The sequence below is a fragment of the Eimeria maxima genome, genomic scaffold, assembly GCF_000499605.1.
Source record: "Eimeria maxima Weybridge genomic scaffold, Emw_scaff256, whole genome shotgun sequence".
Lineage (NCBI taxonomy): Eukaryota > Apicomplexa > Conoidasida > Eucoccidiorida > Eimeriidae > Eimeria > Eimeria maxima.
The window spans coordinates 2,862-15,803 of NW_013565409.1; positions in this window are offsets into that span (position 1 = coordinate 2,862).

Genomic DNA, 12,942 nt, shown 5'->3' on the forward strand with positions numbered 1-12,942 from the left:
AATGAAGCTCACCTACGAGGTCACAAGTATGTCGCGGTACCATGGTTTCCATTGCCAACAGAAGTGTGCTCAGTGGGCTTGTCGCCATTCGACGGAAGCTCATTCGTTAGCGGATTCCTCACTGGTGGCTAAACTTCATTGCCAACGGCTGCCAGCAATCAAAAAACCTTGAGGAGTAGACTCCGCATGCTGCAATCGAACAGGTAGCAACAAGGAGCCTTTCGAGTTGAAGCGTGGTCAGGCCCTCGTGTGCGTTGGCTACAACTGTCACGCACTGCCTGTAAGCGCAATGATTACTTTCGCTGGGGGAGTGAAGCTGAGTTGATGGGGAAACCCACGCTAAGGCGCTGGGGTTCACGTAAAACCCTGCCAAGCGTACTTTCTTTATCGTTGTGCTCACACTTTCGTGCATAGGCGCTACTGCTCTCCAGCAATATTGGAGAATACATATGTAAATAAGTTAAGCAGAAGGATCCCATTTGGCAAGTTGGAGTGGTATTCGACAGAAGCGTACCTTCTGTATGACCAGTAGCTGAGATCAAGCGTTTCAGTTTAAGTACAGTACCGGTTTAGCATCAGGACGAAGGTGCCATGTCTACCAACTCGGTAGCGCTACACAGAGGAGTAGCTCAACACTGATTTGATTGGCTCTCTGACGCCTTTTACTAGTTTGGTGGTGTTTATATATCGTGCTCAACGTCCGTCTAATGCACGTGGCACCAGTCGAAATTTCCGTCGTTGAATCAAGTCTGCTCAGCATCTGACCATAGTCTCAGACAGCACCCATTCGAACGCCGTGCATTCAGCCCAGTACCGCGGACTTTGCAGGCTCTAGTCCGGTGATAACAAGTATCCACGTTGTGCGTCTCCCAGCAAAGCCGGCCATAGATTCAGATTCCAGCGTACGCGCTGTTAATTACATATTTATATATGAATAAGCAACGTCGCCAGTATGACTCTGCGCAGCCAATCAACTGCAAATACTGTTTCGGCCTTTCAAAGGGACATATTAGTATCCACACTTATGCTGCTACACACTTCCTGCAGGTCCTCAATGAAATACCCGGCGTCTGTTGCTGATCTTCTGCACTGCTTGTGAAAAGTCCATACTTGACTAGTCAAATATTTCGTTCCAGCGAGCAAAATCATTCAGTCACGTAGTGAAGATATACCAAAAGACGGAACCTACTGTGCATACGCCATTTGTGCTGCTGCTTCCCGCTGGGAAGCGGGAAGCTGCTACGGACACGCTGGCATCGGAAATACTTTGGCAACGGCCCGACCATAGTTAACATCTCTGCCAAGCACACAAAAATGGACGCGACCCCACACGTGCACCGGCTTGCTCATTGGAGACTTACCCACTGCCAATCAGCTTCACATTAATTGTTGCAGCCTTTGCTGTGGGACATGACAGCGGGGCACTACACTTCGAGACATAAAGTACATATTTTGGCTGTAGTTTTCCTGTATAAACGCATGCGTCAACGAATACGCCTGCCACGCAAACTACAAAGCTTTAGCAATTTGATTCAGCCGAGAGCCTCCCACACAACGGAGAATAAAGAGACTAGCTTTCTCACAACGTAGGACGACTAAGAGATATCAGCATTGCTGAATTGTGGGCTATTCTTCGTTGGCGTGCACTCGGCGGCGCCGCTCTAGACCTACCGACTTACAGCAGCCTGCGACAACGCAACACAACAAGAAAAAGTTTGGTAGGTAAAATGTCTTCTCGACTAGCTTGCTTGTTACTTAGGGAACGACGTGTTTCAAAATCTGTGAGGCGCCTCACTACCTGCAGGAGCGTCGGAAATAATGCGTCTCCAACAGCCTCAAGTGCGAAGTCCGAGTGTCACACTACTATGTGCAACTACTACTATGTCAACTACTATGTGCAACCATTTCAGAAAGAACGTGGCAGCTATATCCCCCGCCAGTGAACTTACTACCTGAAAGTTGTAGCCGAACATCGCGACTTGGCCCAACGGGAACCTGTACTAGCCAGACATTATCACATTATCACCGCTTTCTGCAAAGGACAGCTTCATGATGTTCTTCCCCCACGCGTGTCCACACACGCGTGGGGTATGTGTATGTGTCCACACAAAACTGTAACGTGCCTACTAGCACTACAGAGTGCGTAGAGAAGTTTGCCCAGTGCACTTGCCCACCAGATGCAGCTACTTGGTGAGGGAGCATACACAGATGCACCCCACAATGCACAATTTACAGCAGGCGTGCAAAGCTGGAAGCGCGCCCTGCCTTCCAAATTTCTGGCCGCGAATGTAGCAGGCTGCGGCAAACCCACGTGCCTGTTCCTACCATTTAAAGCCATTGGTGGCTCGGTCACCAATTTTGGCATTTCCCCCACTTCCACTTTAAGAAACGCATTTTGTCTTACTCGCATGAGTTCAACCTAGCTGCGACCTCCCCGCGATGAACAAAATTGTCTGATGTGCATCACGGCAGCCGTCCAAAAAGGCCGCATTTCCAGATCCACGTGTAGTAAAGCCTTCTTAAAGTACTTCCTGGCCATGGGCAGTTTTAGTTTAGCCTTCCTTGCATTCAGTCTATGCATTCCAGCACTACCATCGCAGGTCTGGTAACTGCCACTTGAACATACACTACCCCCTACCGTTGGCAAGTGGAGACAGCTCAAGGCATACTGGCTTTAGTTACATCCAAACAACTGGAACCTCAAGCCTTGGTATGGACAGCAATTAGAACCGGTATCTCTTGAAAATTTTCACTATAAATCTGAATCGTTCTCAACCGCCCTTGCAGGACTTCTGAACCATGGAGGCCCGGTGGTTGGATAGGTCGCTACTCTCAGTGTCGGTCCAATATCCTCAGCTGGCGTCCAAAACAGATTACGCCGTCACGAGTAATATTTCACTTACTGGCTGGCATCCAGTGCAGGCTCGTACGTCACCGACGTGGCTATGAATATCGGCTAAAGAGATATCGCTGCGCTTTATGGTCCCCAAACTACAATAATCAACCTCTGCGGCCAGCCTACGAGATACTGCAATGCCGCGTGCTTGCGAGGTGAAATTTTTCTGAATATTTTAGCCGACAGGAATAAAGTAGGGCAGAGACGACACCCAAAGTTATAATGCAGTATGCGAATACCGTCAATCTCTCCAACAATCACTCCCATTCATATACAAATTTCAGATGTGGTAGACGCAGAACACCAAAACCGACAATGATTGTGCACCGCGAATAACTGGGACTCGGCTTCATGCCTCTACACAATAAGAAGTTGCATTGCCCAGTTGGAGTTACCCCGGTCATTTTGCCTTATTGACAGGAACAGTCGAGCTTCGCAGACAACATTTTAGGCCATTATAGCTCCTCTCCCCTCGAAGTCCTTTTCTACTTACAAAGAGCAGCTTTGTTGGGCAAGCTGAGCGACGGCCTACCATTGCTGTTTCGAGCTAGTCAACCATGAGCTTCCACAGTCAGGTCCAACTACCAATGAAAGTATTACTCACAGGCTTTCCATACGCCATTTTGAAGTTTAACGTGCGTCCGAGCATACACACAAAGCTTCCAGCTGTTGTTGCTTTAGCGTTGCTTCCTGTTTCTTAGGCAGCCGGCAACCCACTTGGCACTTGGAGCATGATCACTCACGATCTGCGAATATATTGAATTGCAATATTTTAGTGGCACGAAGGCGTTCAGAATCAGGCGTCTGGTTGCAATAGCATGGGTGGCTATTTGGCAACAAACGCACATCCTGGCATCTTGGCAGAACCTCACCCTGAAACCCTGAAACCAACACCCTTTATCCGGGGGAGGCACGCAAACAGATTCCTAGATATTCTTAATGCTGATCGCACCCGGATTCCGATTGCAAAGCACTCCGCCACAGCGTGATGAGCTGCATGAACGGTTTCCTTGTATTCACGTCCCGAGCAGCGTGAAAGAGAGCGTCAGTTTTTGAGGAGGGAGAAACAACACCTTAGTTTCACAAAGTTATGGGTCATTCCGCTGCGTCGTAACTACTACGCTTACCTACATTTGATGGACAAGGAGCGGCCGGAACTGCTGGGTGGCCGCAGCTCGGGGGATTCACATCGTACTTCAGTCGGCAGCTGCTCACCTAATGTTGAAGCCAACACAGAAGTTCGGTTGCTCACATGTATAGAAACATGTATGTAAGCAGAAACACGCATTTTGAAGGTGAAAATTTTCAACAGGACAGGCAGCATCCGAGAGACTAATAATGTAGTAAGGCATATTATTCGATTAACTAGACGAAGTAAGCACATTTCTTGTCGTCGGGATACTCATTCACAAGTGACATCCACGTCGGTTTTAGGAAGGGAGCGGGGGTTCATCATTACGCATAGGTCAAACATTAATTGGAGACGCCATATCGATGGTTGCATTTCACGCACGAACTGCGTTACCTCAGGCAGTGGACTTTTCGTTGCCACCGTCCGGTGCGGAAGCCTGCGGTGAGAAAGTTGAGCATCCCCAGGCCACCTTGGAAAAGGTCAAGGAAGAATGAGCTTCTCCCAGGAAATTTTTCCCGTAACATACTCTCTTCAACATATACCTATTTTTGGCAGCAACTATGTAGGCAAAACAACGAGCAAAAGAAGTTCTTCGTAACCCCATGCCTGTGAAAAGTGGATAATGGCGTAGTCTTTATGCACCTAAAACGGCACAGCAATGTCCGAATTGCAACAAGGCGGGGTATTCGACTACAGGTGTGGCTTTCGCAGAATTCAACGATATGAATTTCTGACTACACTTCGACTCACCGACGCCTGAATCAAAAGGGCATCACAACAAATATTTCTGGGGTTACGTGTAGTACTTTGTGTTCCTTAAAAACTTCAACTGCCGTTGCAATCCAATGGCCGTCGACAGAACAGGCAAACGGTGTGCTAGTGCGTGCACTCTTGACTGTCTTAGTTGCCCGAGTAGCAACCTTCGCGGGAAAATAGGACTCACCATCCACTGGGAAACAGCCAGCACACAGTACGCGTTATGATCAAGTTGGGGCCCACATACAAGTGATACAAATGCATATTTATACGCGGCCTTGTATGATAGAAATTGTGCTACACATGACTATCATAAATGCCGGAACGCACGCTCTGCGCAGCGGCATTAATTGGTAGGCGTCAACAGCAATCGGCTGACTAGCGAAGACTCCTCTTAGCTTCTAATGCCCGGGGAAAATGGTGGTATCTCAGGGCCCTCACCGGCTGCCAAATTAGTCAGAACCGGGCAGAAACAAATGGGCCAAAAAACCTAAAATCTCAAGATTGACATGTGAGCTGTCTCTTTGGCAAAGACCATCCCCGCAATCGCAAAGAGCATGCCTGCAACCTACCAACTGGATCGCAAGAGGCATTCTTCATTCACCGCATAATTACTCCCACCATTCTCAGGAATTCCTGCTGCCCGTTCCCGGACGGAATGCATAAATGTCAGCCTGTTGCTCAGCTCACACTCTCCATCTTCATATGCAGCAAAATCACCATTCCCCCATATAAAACAATCTTGATTTCAACGAAATAGTGCAACTTTGTTTAAATGCTTGCAAATAATACACATGCATTCAGTTGTCAAGGTCTTGGTTAAATGGGATAGGAGCCCACAGTCGGGAAACAAGCCATGCCCTCAATCCTCCAACATGCCAAGAAAAATCATCTTTATCGGGTGTTTTCCCTCACTTTCTGTGTATGCGAAGAATACGGCTGGCGCGATAACCACAATGTGCGTTGAGCTTGTCGGACGTACATCCACGTGAATCTCCCAATCGTCGGTAGATCACAACCACACCACGTACATCCTGTTAAGACGCTTTCCGCCGAGCAATGCAGTGTTGACTGAATCTCCTCAGAGGGTGGGAGCCAAAGCAGCAGGAAACATTTCGAATATGGGGCTAGTGGCTCACTTTCTACAGGACAAAGGATTTGCTGTGCAACGTGAGTTTAACAAGAAGTGCGGATCAGTGCCAATGACAAATGCTGACATGGTCGATGAAATATTGGTTTGTCACTCCCAGACGTACCGCCTGGCAATAGTACAAGTGCTCTTCGCAGAACCTGGTATGTAGCACAAAAGTGCAGTTCAGGAAACTGCTGCCTGCAAGACCAGACCCTACAGTTTAGCCGTTGCGCTTACCAACTACATGCAGTGCAGCCGACAAGCCAAAATGGCTGATGCAAAGATACTATAGCGTCTATATTTACTTGTTCCAATAGGGGCAGATCACCTTCACGAGGTAGCAGCTGTGGGAGAACGGGCCATTTCGTTGGCCACTAGAGTGGAGAGGTCTGTGTTGATGTTATGTACCAGGCCACTCCACGTCTGACAGAAGGATTGAATGCAGGTTATACGCAAATATGCTCACAACCTATCGGGAGAATATCCCTAATACGTACACTTTCTCACCACGGGAGCTCGTGTATCAGTGAATATGGGAACGTCAGTGGCTATAACACAAAACACTACTAGCAGAAGCACTCCTGCACGATACGCACTGCCTTGGGTTCGCAATCAGTCCTTGGGTTCGCAATCAGTCCCCTTGAGTACCCGCCTTCGATGTAACAACAATAGACGCTGGCACTATACTTCAAGGCGAAAACTCCACCTGAGATAACTCACAACCTGATGTTGAGCCGGGATAAAATTGTATGCTGTACCTCTTAGTTGGTGTGCTTTCCGACGATGTTGCCTATTGCCTTAATCATCGTAGTCTATACATCACTGAGCTTTATGCGACTAGGGTCCGTGCTCATGCCAACCGCACGTCCTGTGACGGGTGTCATAGAGACAGCGAATCCACTAGGCACCGCAAACCGGCTTTCACTTCGTCGCTTTGTATGTGAGCTGCCGCCGGCTGTAGTATCCACTAGAAAACTCGACCATATGCATGCAAAAGACCATAGTAAATTATTAACTCCCAACAAACTCACCATCTAGGTAGCATCCACCAGCATTCCCCTGCATGTGACTGATGTTGCAGTGCATTTCAGGTCAGGCGCATGATGCAGTATGGGCAACTGCGATGAGAGGTGTGAGTAGAATTAGGGCGACGTACCGGCTTCACAGCAGTGGAGTTATGTCAACACCATGTCACGCTTATAGAAGCTAAGCCATTTAAATGTGTCACGGTAACAACCAATTGTGTACGATTGGTAGTCGCCAGCTTAACCTGTAAAAGGACGATGAGATACGCCGACTTACGTGCTGCATCATCGGCACGAAATAGACGTGAAATAAATTGCAACAACTTTGCAGGTAATATGCCTTCACTTCCGCATACACAGACTAACAGCCAATTCGCTAGCATCGTACCATCTGCCAGTACGCGGAATCTTAGTGAAATGCCACCACGCTTCGCGGATTGAGAGAACAGGCCGTAGAATTCGAACAACTTAGGAGCTAAAGACGCACAGGGCGAACTAATACCCTCTACACATACATTCTGCATAGTACAAAAGGAAAGGAGCAGCGCCTTATCCCTTGGAAAGCCTGCTCCTCGGGGTGGTTATCCGTTAAGAAGAGATAGTGTATCGAAGCCGTTAGCACCTCTCCAAACCGGAATTTTGACAATTTGTTATTGATACTTCGAGAGGCAATAAGATGCTTAAGGAGATAAATGATTGCTCTCGTGCCTTGAAGGGTTGGAAATAAACAATAACAAGTTGCTTCAGTGCTTCAAAACCAAGATACCGAATCTCACGATCACTCACTTTCTGGGACCCGCGAATAGACATATCGTAACAGGCGCCTTCCATCCTCGAGTCAATCCTTGTGCGTTTGTTGTTTGCAGAATACTAGGCAGAAACCCATCAATACGTGCCTTGGCAAGTGATGAACATCCACATCCCATGGCATAGGAAAACCCAGCAGATGCCCGGAGTCCGAGAGAAGGGAAATTACTGAAGTTAGCAGTTGTACCAGTTGATGAGGTGAAACCGTACTAACTAGTTGTTTGAAATATATGCCAACACAGGACATGGCTAAAAAAGCCAAATCTGAGAGATGCTGCAGATTAACTGTACTCAGGGTTGAGCTCACACAGCACCTGCCCTCACTTCCTGCTCGGGACACCTACACGGGAGAACACTAGTTTAGTATGGGTATCAACGGTATCAATGCTCTATTTCGGCCAAGCAAGCCGGCGGCACTTTCCGTAACTGTAAACAAAACGGTGGCGGGATATAATTTAGCGAGATTAGAAACTATTTTTCCCAGGAATGGGCAGTCACTATGCGAGTGTAGTGGACCCAATCTGTCGTTGCATGCCACAGGCTCACTTCCTCCTAAGGGCAGACGGCTCCTCGGACTGCAACAGGGTGACACCATGCGCTCGCCACAATAACTTGCCTTCTGTAAAGTACTACTTTGGTGTCCACGCGACGTAGGAGCCAAGATTTGCTCGTTGTGGAAATATATAGTTGCATACTGTCTGCGCATTGACAGGAATTGAATTCCAATTTCGTCGACGACAAGCGAGACTAGCGTGCAGGATTGTGGGCAAAAGCAACGTAAAAAACGACCAGTGTAAGCGTACTAGCTGTAAGGCAACGGGCATTGCAGAAATCGGTTTAGACCACTCCCTTGGGATCTTGCCTTTCACGGTTTTGGTGCAGCAAAACATGTCTGCAGTGGTGCTCCACCAATACCTGAGTAAGGGCAAAGGCCCCTTCCCCACTCACATTCTGTAGTTAAATGGAGGAGTGAAAGAAGGGGGAGGTGGGGGTGCAGGAAGAAAATTTACGGCTGTTGAGTGCAGCATCTATGTGCTGGAAGACCAAGGGTTTCAAAACAGCAGCTGCGTGATGAACTTACTAGCTGGTGCAGCAAGCATGCAATTTGGAAGGATTGGGTGCGTGCGCCCATATCACGTCCAAGGGATCCACGTGCTTTAAGCTTTAGAAGATGCATGCTGCAACCCAGAAAACCAAGAAGAGAGGAGTCATACCTTAATGTGCAATATTCGGAAAGAGGTGATAGCGCAGTCGCAAATGTTAGCATAGACTAGCTGATGTAAAAAAGGCCACCAAAGCAAACCATGTCTCCTAGTTAAACGTACCGCCTACCAAAGAACACCGAATTGGTTAAAAAGGTAAGCAGAATGAGGGCGTCGCGCAGCCTTGTCATGCACAACCTTTCGCACCCACTCTGCGACCTTTAATTGCCAGGCAGCCCACTTTCTGGAAATTATCAATCGTACCACACTCATGCCAAGTACGTTATAACGTACCACAACTAAGATTTGCACGTACGGAAGTACAGACTCAACAGAAGGCACTGGATCTGGTGCAACTGTACCGGCAGGAGGTGATGCAGCTGCTGTTTGGAGAGCAACGCAAACAGTCAGCCTGCTGACCCCCGCAACAAGTTTTGACGTGCCTACATAACACAGAAGACAGACCCTCCACACACAGGAAGGGAGGCTTTAGGGTTTAGAGTTCGTGCTAGATTCCTATTCTCCAGTGCTACACAGGCCAAACCCTAGGTCAGGTTTTGGGTTTTATAAAACCTAAATTAGGGTTTAGGGAATGTCACCCAGCAGGCTGATGTTTTGCCCGTTGAGGGGTTCAAGCCGAGTGAACGACAACAAGTAGAGAGACTGTTGAAGGCGACAGAACTGCCGCCAGATGTGGCAATAAACGCGTATGTAGAGAAGAAGTATGAAAGCGCGCGTGCTACCACATCCGCCTGCGTCCCCAATTTTCCTTTGGCCCAGCTAGACACTGCTGCGCCGACGGGTACGACAACTAAACTCCAAACAAAATTGCTGGGAAGTGCACTGTAGGATTAGTATCCTGCAAATGTATGGGTGAGCTGCATGGCCGGCGTACTTACCTATTTCTGGCCTATAGATTTGCAAGCCCCACTGTAGCGGTTCAGTAGCATCTATGTGCTTCGCCCTCGGCTCAAAGGAAATACGCTTGGTTTTCAATGCAAATCTTGCAAACGGATGTGGCGTATGCAGACAAAATGTAACGTATACCTTCCTTTATTCGTGGAGGTTGCACAAGCAAGTGTGGTCTCTTATCCACAGCAAGTGCACCCCTACAGGGCTCCACTATCTATGAATGCGAACAAACATGTGTAACGCCTCAGTGAAACAAAAGAGGGGGAAACAGATTCTGGTATATCCTGAGGACGCCACCTTAGCTTGTACGAACGGTCGTGCACCCGTCGCGAGTGCGACCACGCAAAACAGCTCCAAGGAAATGCCGGCTGTCACCTTCTACTTGACTGCCCCAACGCACAAAAGCAAGTGGAACCGTACTCGCTGCATGAGGAATATTGGAAGAGGTCCAGTGGAATGGCCCTGCAATGCCGAATATTTGTGACAAATTGCCAGATCATCCTACAACATGGGGATATATATGCCATACGGCCTTTAAATAACAGGCGGAACAGGTGCAAAGTGGTTCTTTGCTGCTAAAATTTTCAATGCCAAGCGAGCTGTTATTAGGCGGTTGCTTATGTCTTAGCTCGCAGAGCTGCAGGTGGGACGAAAGGGCAGAACGGACAAACTTAAGGGGTAAAGTGGGTTCCAAACAAAGACGATTGCCTTAGTGTGTACACCTTTGTCGCCTAAAACTTTGTTGAATACTCCACTTCTAGGTGCACAACGTGCTTCAAACTGTACTACCAACTCGCCATGCTCGCCTTCGCTACTTACTGGCTGACGATGAGCCGCCCTCAAGCGATCCGGCCGCTACTGGCGCCACCGGGAATCAGCCTATCAATATTGAAGTTACCCTACATAGGCTTGGGGGTTTGAGGCGCCGGAGTGGACTCACACGCTGGGGGACACACTCAGAGTATTAGAGGCAGCGTCAGTGTAGGCAGTGGTCTGTATGGTTCCGTAAGTATCTCTACATAGACATATTTGCACAGAAAATAAATAATTGTGTGCACCACGATAGCCTAAAGTACTGAGCACTCAGCTTGTAAGAAGGTGCAAGGGCAACTCACGGCCTGGTTCACTCGGTGACAAGAAAAAAGAGGGATTGGAAGAATCAAGTTGGGGGGCAGCAGCGGCCTAGGATAATAATCTCTAAAGATAGGGCTGTCACGGAGGGCTACCCTATTCCCGACTCACCATCCTCTGGAAAGTGTTGGAGGCCCAGCACAAAAACATACCACAGGGGCGGGGCATGTTTCGTGGAAGATGAGAAGCACCATTGCGACCTGGTGGGGGTTCTTGATTATAATGGAAAAGGGCCGACTGTTGAAGGCGAGGGGGGCAGCATGCCGTGATCGGTTGTACTGGAAAGCCACACTGACAAGTTATCAGCTTACCGGCTAAGCACGTGTTTGCGCCGTGGAATGCGTTAAAATCGAGGCATGCGAAACCATGGATCCTTCTTTTACACCGAAAAAAGAGTGGATCCAAGCTAGTGCAGCAAACCGGGCAAATCGAAGTTATGTTGCTTGAACAGTCCAAAGACTCTAGGGAATAGCGTCCTACTCCAACTCACTATCTCCTTGCTGTATCTAGAAAAATCCTGAATAGCAGCGCAGCAGCAAGCTGCTAAAAGTAATAAGTTATCCATAAATAGTGTTTTGAAGACGGAATACGCAGTGACTAGACGACGCATGGGTTCTGCCTGCAGTACTATTCGCACTGTACGCTCCGTGAAGATGAAGAACATCCCTGGAGTTGACTCACTGCCATTCACAGAAATTTAAATTGTGCACAACATTTAGAATCAAACGAAATATACGGTTCAATTCGCGTTGCCTGTAAGAGATTTACTTCATTCGCCGCTAGGTTGCTTGCCCGCTCTGCAGGGCGGTGGACAGTTCCGGAGACGTCCTTACCGACTATACAAAAAGTGCACCAGCTCCTTATCTTCCAATTATTCATGCATATGAAGCAATGCATCTTCTGGCTAACTTCAGGAAGGTGATGCTGTTGCATCCAAAAGGCCCTGGCACTGCCCCTGATGCTTGGTTAGCACATTCCAAGCCAGCACATCAGTACAAACAAATTGCCTTCTATTTTGGCGTTTGTATGGTCTTTACAAATGGGTTTCCCAGCGGAGAAGTCTTGTGATGTCGGCTTCACTCACATGTGTCTTCGTCTATGGGAACCGTGCCTGCACAAAAACACCAGGAGACACGGTCACCTGAATCGGTTGGTGCTTGGCAGCAACAGTTCCTACAAATTTGGACACCGACCTGCTTAACGGTAATTACGCAAACGTTGTGCATCAAACAGTCCTCCAGGGCTAGAACCAACGGTGTGCACGGTGAAGCAGCAGGCCGCCAAAAAATAGCAGAGTGTAGGGCAAAGTAGTGCCTCAGTGAAGCTCAGCAGAACTTATGAGCGTCACAGAAATTACAAAACTGATGTTTTGCAGTGACAGTTTACTGATTGCGCAACCTACTAGAGGCATAGGTGAAGTGCGCCCGATGCAAGCCCAGCAGAAGCGCCATTATGGCGAAAAGCCCAACACCGTGTGTACAAACCATGATTCCTAAACCACAGAATTTGTAGATCTGCTTGATGCGATGAAGGAATGAAGGCGCCCAGGTATCAAATTACGTAGAGGGGGGCAGCTGGCCGGTCAACTAAGTCCGCTGGGCAGAAAACAGCCGCGAGTGAGACCAGTGCCACAGTAGGGTTGGAAATCCCAAGGAAACTCAAACTAAATAAAAAGACGAGATCAATCTGGACGTATGGTGACTAGAAAATCTGCACGAAATGGAATGCGCCATGTGGTAATAAGATATTGGCAGCGTGCAGCGTTGGGGCTACGATCCTGCTGAAAGGCGGTAACTTATCGTTGCCAAACGGGGCATTTAATCCTTTTAATAGTATATCAGTTTTCTTAAATAATGTTCTCTTCCACTCTTAAAGTGTTTCCAGTGGGCTTTGAGGCTCATTTAGGCTCCGCGCTTGCATCAGTCTTCTGTTTGGCCCATCACGAAAAC